We start from the raw sequence: 9062 nt of genomic DNA on the forward strand, positions 1-9062 counted from the left end.
TTACATTAGGTATAATAAAATAGAAAAAAAAACTATGGCTTATATATTTCATGAGATGAAATATCAAAACTATAGGATATAAATATAATATGGTAAGTTGGTTATCATATTTATTTATAATAAATTAATTATGTGATATTTATATTCTTTTCTCTAATAACCGATTGAGTGGGAGGTTATTGGTAGTTTTATGGTAACTGTGAGATAAAAGGAAAAATGTTTTCCTGAATTTAAAAGTTACTTGATTTGAAACTAACTCACAGACAAGGCTATCAAGTGAAAATGTTTCACTAAGCAATAATGTGTAGAGACTAAACGATCGTGGAGTTTGACTGTACAGTAGTTCATTCGGCTGATCGTAGCTAAATGATCGTGTGGCTTTGTTTATACGACAGACTGCCATCTACTACACGATCGAGCATATCGTCTATACGATAGACAGCTTTCTATCTCCCACTTGCTCGATCTCTACACGATTGTTGTCCTCCAGTCTCCTCCTCTAACCAAGTTCATACAGAGCCCAACCCCTGGATTCTCACATAAAGAATACCAAGGTAACCATTGTGGTGGTGTCCTCACTCAACTCGATTGGTTTCGAGGAGCCGTTGGTCGTTCATTGGGTTCGTGCTATTGTTCATGCTGTGTACCGATTGTTGAATTCGTGTTGCTGTGCTATGGACGCTTGTAGATTGATCGAGGGAGTTAGAAGGAAGTTTCTTCAAAGGTATGCATACTCTATCCCTTGATACTCTTGTTAACATGCTGCAATTTTGTGTTGTTCATGACCTGTTAGTTTTCGTTCTTCTACTGTAATTATGTATGTTCAATTTCGAATGGAATTTGGAACGATCCTTCCGCTGCTCATGGAGATCCTTATGTCTGATTTCCTTCAATAAGGTGTTTCTGAAACACTCTTAGAGGGAATGCTATTCAGAATGTAAGCTGCAGTCTCTACCGCATACCCCCATAACGAGTTAGGCAACCGAGCATAACTCATTATGGACCGAACCAAGTCTAACAAGGTTCTGTTTGTACAACAATTTTAGCTTGACATAATGAAATGAGAGATGGAAATGAGATGTAAAACGAAGAAGTCAAGTCGTAGAGTCCAATTTCTTATTCTCTTTGGCTCGATTTTACTTCTTGTTCAACCAACTTGGTGAAGAATGTGATTAAGACTCCTCTCTCTACCTTGATCTCCAATAGTTCCTCTTGATCAACGATACACATGGATCTTCCCTCCTATGTCCTTCTTACAGACAATAGAATTGAGCTAAAGTACTAATTGCTCTCTAAAATGTCTAAGCATCTATTGCTATAACTGGTTAGCTCTTTTCTTCAGCAGAATTGAGCTAAAGTACTAACTGCTCTCTAAAATGTCTAAATTTCCTCGAATTTTTGCAATAAGATGCGTCGGTGAAGAAGATTTTAAAAAAATGGCTACTTTTGTATGAGTTAACAATGTGTGTGATGGGAATGTCCTAAAACTCGCAGTTTGTAAATATTGGAAACATATTCTATTTATCAATAAAAGTATTATTGAGTTATTTATTCAATAAAATGTTATTGATATTGCATTTTGTTATAAAAATCCAATAAATGAAATCCATGGCCAAAGTATGAATACTTTAACTTTATGTGAGACATAAAAGAGGATTGAGTTTTAGTATATAGCCAAAATGGTCTATAAGTATATGGATAAAATTGGGTACCTCATCCTGGTGACACTATTGGATGCGGCTCATTTTGTATACTGATACAAATGATGTGATCTCAAAATCATTCATGTGGAGACATGCGAGTGGAGGCATTGTATCGAAGGATGTTTGCATAAACCGGACCTCGAAATATTCACTTTTCTTTATAAGTCTGTTTAATGTTAAAACTGACTATTTCAAATTTGATGACCTAGGATAACTCGATCTTAATCCTAAGCAAACTATGAACTCCTGTTTATTTAGGATTGTACTTAGATCTGCATAGGTAAGAGTAATCTAATAGTATTGTTCAATAAGCCTCCCATTTTAGGGATAAGTCTGGATAGATAGCTGGGGACATAGTCTTACAAGATAGAATTCACTCCTACCCAATTTAGGGTTAGCAGATAGGTTGTTCTCTTACGTACTGATTCGTGGTCTTGAACAACGGGGCCCTACCCTCTCATGATTGAGAGGGTCATGGTTTATTAGTTGGAATATAAACTAATTGTTCAATAGAGATTCAATGGGAGCTTAAAGATGTTTCTGCATGGGTAAAATGAAAATTTTGACTTGGCTATAAATACGAATAGCCTGTGAAGGATCGACTTATAGATTATGGTTAAAGTGGACAAAAATATATATACAGTGAGGAGAGCGCAACTATCGAGCCATAGTGGTGTGTCACGATAGTTAACGAATATTGATTAATTCGGTCTACAGAGTTTAGTCAATTAATCTTAAATCGTTGGAGCTCATGATCTATAGGTCCATAAGGTCCCTCTACTAGCTCGTAAAATTATATCTTGGATTAGTGAATTGAGCGGAATTGAAATGTTAAAATTCAAAATTAGGGCTTTGAATTTGCAGTGTTCAAATTTAATTCAGGGTTTGATTAAGTATATTCGATATAATTAAACATTTAATTTATCGAAACCAAATGTAATTGGAGAGATTAGAATATTTAAATATTGATTTACATGAATAGGATTCATGTATAAATTAGGTGTTTAACTAATTTAATATTTGATATTAAATTATTAATTAATTAATTAATTAAATTTGTTTAATTAATTATTTAAATAAAAAAATCAATTTTGTAAAATTCAAAATTTGTTTTGAATTTTTCAATTAAATTTAATTTTGGTGAAAATTAAATAAAATCAAAATTGAAATTGGAAAGTTTGAAATTAAATTGAAAATTGGAAATTCCTCTTTAGTGGAGTTTTCCAATTTTTCCAATGTTTGAGTGGTTTACTCCAAGTTAAACACCTAGCCCACTTTCATGTTGATAATTGAAGTGGAAATTAGCAATATGAAGTATTGCTTGCATGAGTTAGTTCTTTAAAAACTTGAATTTTCAGAATTAATAATGGTTATGCTACTAGAAATTCTAAGTTTTTTGAAATTCTGAACTTCTCTCCAAATCCTCATCTTTCCCTATCAAATTGATCTCAATTCAGTACTTTCACCACACAATCCAAGTTGTAGAATAGTAGAGAAGATCATTATGGTGGTCTACTGGTGTTTTGAAGAACCAATACGTAGAGAGAAGCTGGAATTGTTGTGATCAACAAAGATATTGTGTTCTTACAACCCTCTTTTCTAAAAATAGTTTTCCTACGTGTTTTTAAACTCAAATTAAGTGTAATTAGATTGTTTATTGATTTTGATTTCTTCCGCTGCATGTTTGTATACTCTATCAATGTGAGGAATTCTATGCGTTTTCTCTTAGAATGAATGCATTTTTATCACTAAAGATCCTAATTGTCCCAACTTTTAAGAGATAATAACTTGTATTTCTACAAGTTATCAATGTTCAACAAGATTCTATTTCTCCTTACTGTTATACCATTATGTTGAGGTGTATCGGGTGTTGTGAGTTGAGACTGAATTCCGTGTTCTATCAAATAGTCTTGGAATTTTAAATCCATATACTCACCACCTCGATCTGATTGAAGTGTTTTAATCCTTTTACCTGAATGATTCTCAACTTCTGCCTTATATTCCTTGAATTTTTCAAGGGTTTCAGACTTATGATGCATTAGGTAAATATAACCATATCTAGAATAATCATCAATAAAACTGATGAAATATTCATACCCTCCGTGTGTTTTGACATTCATTAGACCACAAAGGTTTGAATGCACCAGTTCATATGGTTCTTTGGCTCTAAGACATTTTTTCGTAAAAGATCATTTCGTCATTTTACACTCAAGACAAAACTCACAGGGTGGTAGAGAGTTGTCTTCTAATTGGTTTAGGAGACCACTCTTAACCAATCTCCCAATTCTATTGAGATTAATGCAGCCATGTATTAAGTGCCAAAGATAGGCATTAGGAGAAATTTTTCGTTTATGTTGTTTTAACATCTCTATTTTCAAAACAGTTTTTATCTCAGTTAATTTTAACACATAAGTTATTTTCCAGTTTTGCAGAACATATTTTAATACTCTTTGAACTAATGAATACTTCATTAACTTCAAAAGAAATTTTATATTTGTGTTCTAGCAAACATGAGATTGATATTAAATTCCTCCTCATGGTAGGAATATATTAAACATTTTCAAATAAAATGAATCTATCTTCAATAATAACTTCATCTCTCCCACTGCTTTAGCTAAGACAACTTCTCTGGTTCAAACCTTAAAAGTTGTCTCGCCTTCTGTAAGCTGCCTCTAGGAACTAGTTTCTTGGGCAAAGGCACGAATATGATTAGTGGCCCCTAAATCAAGTATCTAGGTTAGTCTATCATTTTCCATTAAACATATTTCAATGACAAGTAAATCTATTTACTTTGTTGTGCTTTCTCAATTTCCTCATCTATGACATTCATGTTTATTACATTTAACATATCTAGAGCATGTTCACTAATAGAAGTTCTATCCTTTATGTTATAGTAATAAACCAATTCTTCGAGAATATCATTCTTGATAGTTTGTCCAAACAATGTTTGTAACGAATCCATGATTTCTTTAGTAGAAACCATGTTCTCGAATTTCTTAGCTAGTATATCGAATATATTTGCCAAGATTTGGATTTGGACTTTTTCATTTGCCTTAATCCATCCGTCATATACATTCAAAACCTTTTGATTTGCAGATAAGTTGGGAGATAGAGGACATTCCTCTACTAAAACAAATCTTAAATCATCAATGGCTAGTATTGCGTTTATATTTGATTTCCATGTTGAAAAAATTAAGACCGTTAAACTTATTGGAAGCAAGTAATTTATAAGAATTCGACATGCTAAAAAATTTAAACAATTTCTAATCAGAAAAATGATTTTTAAATCCAATTAAATTTTACCAAAAGTAATAATGTACCCAAATTTCATTATTTATTTGCAATGATACTTTAGTGAGTCATAATAGATGCTACCAAGGGGCAGTCAAATACTCCTTCATTAAAGCGAGACTTGACTAAATACTATCTCCATAATAACTCTATATTCCTGTAGCCATTTAGTTACCATTTTTGGTAAAGAACTTACTAACATTTAATAACTCTTGTAAGTGTAACCCTCCATTTCGGCCCCAACGATGTTTCCGAATTGGAGAGTCAAGGTTAGGAATGGACCTAAGAGATCCTATCCATTTCTAGAGTTTGAGTTGTTTTGAATCCCATGTTACAACCTTCCGAGGAGATAACCGCTGTAAAAACGACTAGATTATGATGCCTAAAAATGACAAGCAGGCGCAACATAAAAATCTCATAGTCTAAACTAGTAGAAGAGACCATAGGATACGTTGACATACATCCTTCATGTGAACCCCAAATCCTAATTTCTCTACTTGAGTATATTCCCTATTGAGATCAGTGTGATGAGTAGGTTGATGAGGAAACTAGTGTGAATGGTAGAGAAAAGAGTGGAAAATTAGAAGAAAAGAGGAAATTTGGAAGTTTGACTTTTGGGGAAAATTTGGAAAATTTAGCTAAGTATAGAATTTTGTATGTTGATGCGTTGGAAGGGTGGTGTTGATACGTTGGAAGGGTTGATGGTAAGGGCATGTGGTTGAAGAAGGAAAACAGAGATGACGCGTTGGAAGGCACAAGGGTAGGCAAGGCATGCATTAGAAGGCAGCCATGCGTCGAGCAGCCTCGGCCAGCGCCCTTGCCCAATGTGTCGAGCGGCCAGCCAAGCGTCTCAGCCACGTGTCGAGTAGCCTCGGTCAGACGCTCTGCTCATGCATTGAGCATCCTCAGCCAGACGCCCTGCCATGCGTCGAGTGGCCACGCACATGCGTTGAGCGCCCTGCCGAGCGGCCACGCCCATGCGTTTAACGCCCTGTCGAGCAGCCATGCCCATGCGTCGAGGTGCCCTGCCATGCAGCCAAGCGCGCAGCCCATGTGGCCAAGCACACCGCCCATGCGGCCGAGCGAGTGAGCGATGGACAGCATACACCGCACGCCCATGCGTTGAAGCAGCATGCCCATGCGTCAAGTGGCTAGCCTGTGCAGCACGCCTATGTGTTGGTGGCCAGCAACATGCGCCCATGCCAAGTAAGTCGTGCAATGCTACTTAGTGAGCCATGCGTTGAGATGGATGGTCACCCTATGTGTTAGTGATGGTTAGCTCTTTGCGATGGCTAAGTTGAATTGAAATGGTAGTGAATTGGCTTGCTATGCATTGATGATAGGCTATGCATTGAGTATGGATTATATGTTGAACATCCAAGAGTTGGACACATACGAAGGATGAGATCACCTGGGAAACGTCATCAAACCATGTGTCTACTTGGGAGGAAAGCCTTAAGCCTTAAGAATTTGAGGTGGTGGCATCAGATTGGAAGCTCATGCATTGGCTACATAGGAGGAACACACTTAGGTTGCGCTGATCAAAATGATGTGTTGGTAGTGTGTGGGAGAAACACTTGGCCATGCAGCCAAGTAGGTGGTGTCAACTCTGGGGAAGGTTTGGACGCCTATAAATAGAGCCAAGGGACTTCATTTTAGATAAAAATTCAAAAATACCATAAAAAGAGTGGGAAAGTTGAGCAAACCTTGCGTTGGAGCCAAAATCCATGCGTTGGTCATAGTATTTCAAAGAGGATGCATTGGATAGAGAAGTCTGGAAAGCAGAATCAACTTGGGACGAGAAGTTCACCCAATTTACTCGTGCGTTTGGAGTGATTCCAAAGCCACCTGAAAGCTCTAAGAGTCTAGTTATCAGGGTAGAGCTGTCAGAGGAAAATCTCGAAGGGATTGGGCTAGAAACTGAGAAGAAGGCAAAAGGTTCAGGCTGTCGAATCAGTTTAGGCCAGTCTTGAAGATTCTGTGAATCTGGCCAAACCACGAGAAGTTCTAAGCTCAAATTTTAGGGTAAGATTCCTGAGATATTTTATAATATGCTTGTAGAAGGAATTATATCAAAATAAGGTTTATAACTATGAGTAATCTAAGCTGTAAGTTGAATATGGATTCTAGGGGTGAAATGGGAGCCCGAGGTAGAAAAGGGAGCTACTAGATTGAAAAGCTCCTAAGCAATCAAGGTGAGTGGCTAAAACGTTTTGACTAAAACATTTTCTTAAAATGTTTGATTACAACGTGTTATAGAAAGCATATTTTAAAGAAGATTATTCTCATGCCAGCTAGTTTTACAAAGTGATTTCCAAGCAAACCATCAGTTATGTTTTAAATGCATGCATGTGTGAGAAATTGTTGAAAAGCGATTTATATGTATTAAATATACTCAGAATGCATTAGTACCTTTAAAGCCATGTTTTTATGTGTTATACTTTATATTCTTTAAAGAGAGAAAGTCATTTATGACTAATTTTACTTAAAACACGATACCGAAGGACATTTGAGAAGGTATCCGCCCAACTAGATACCGAAGGACTTTGAGAAGTTATCTATTGGTACTGAAGGACATTTGAGAAGGTACTAAACCAACTAGATACTGAAGGACGTTTGAGAAGGTATCTAAACAAAAGTACCTTAGGTATGACGGTACTTAGTATGGCCACGTGCACGTAGGTAGAGTCAGAGATTGAGTAAAAGGGTTCTCTCTTGACCAATAGTTGGTGTTGGAATTGTTTTTACCTACAGTAGGGTTATCCTCAACCGAGAAACAGTTTTACTGTTTTATGATTAAAATAGCTTTATATGTTTCATGCTTGGAAAATGTTTATACTACAATACAAGTACTGTAGAAGCTTATATTTTAGTTAAACTCTTTATTGAGATTTTGCATGAAAATCAATTATCTTTCTTAAGTCACTCACTGGGCGCAAGCTCACCCCGTTTTCAAATGTTTTCCTCTCTCCCCCCCCCCCCCCCCATATGTAGCAGTTAAATCCTCTGAAGATAGCTCTGCATCTGCTCTACCACTAAAGGATAAAGAGATTTGTAACCCGTTTGTTTAGGTGGTTATTGTTAATATTGTACACATGTTACTGTTGTTCATATAGGGACTAGGGTTTTTGGATTTTGGGACTTGTAAATCTAGTGTTGTAATGACTCTAAATAGGCTATGTTTCTAGATTAATAAATTTTTGGTCTAAAGACATTTCGCTGTACATAAGTTATATTTTGGTAACAGAGTTATTCCGCAAAAGTTATTAGGCAGTAAGTGTCAACCAAAGGGTTGATAACTGCTGCAGTTACGCCCTTTCCTAGGCTAAGAGGGTGGTCTAGGGCGGAGTGTGACACTTTACCCACTTACTATGAACTAGTTTCTCTATTCACCATTGCTATTGACCCGTGCAAACACATTCCGAATGGATACTACTATAGAAATTGGATTACTTGACGTTTTTCCAATGTCAAGTAAAGGGTATACTTAACACTTATAAAAGCATCGAGTATTGAGTGTCAAGTATAGTGAGATAACTTGACTCCGAAGAAACGTCAAGACAAATGTTTCCTGATACAATTTTTGTGTCAAGAAAAATAATACACTTGACATTGGTGGTATGTCAAGTTTATTGATTCTTGACATTGATTACGTATCATATATGATAACTCTTTAAAGTTTTTTATGTGTCAAGTATATGTCTTTTCATTTTCAAATTAAATGCTCCAATCGATATTCTTATTTTCTGCCTTGTATTCCAACAATATAATTACATCAACTAAATAAACATTATACATTTAAGATCTATCAACTCAATATGTTCACTAAAAATCCATATGTTCAACTATGATCTTTCATATGAACACTTCTCACAAATTACAACAATATTTCTCTTTCACATGTACATGCACAAAATAAAATCTCAACTATTGCTTTTGTATACAAAACTCAACTTTCAACAAACACAAAAGTAACAAATTGTTTAATAAATAACCTCTCAACAAAGTACATTATTTAATCTATACATAGAGCTTTGAAGTCTAAAGATCGAGAACTAAGGGTCAAGC

The sequence above is a fragment of the Benincasa hispida genome, chromosome 1 (genome assembly GCF_027475165.1).
Source record: "Benincasa hispida cultivar pf3 chromosome 1, pf3_genome.v1.1, whole genome shotgun sequence".
Lineage (NCBI taxonomy): Eukaryota > Viridiplantae > Streptophyta > Magnoliopsida > Cucurbitales > Cucurbitaceae > Benincasa > Benincasa hispida.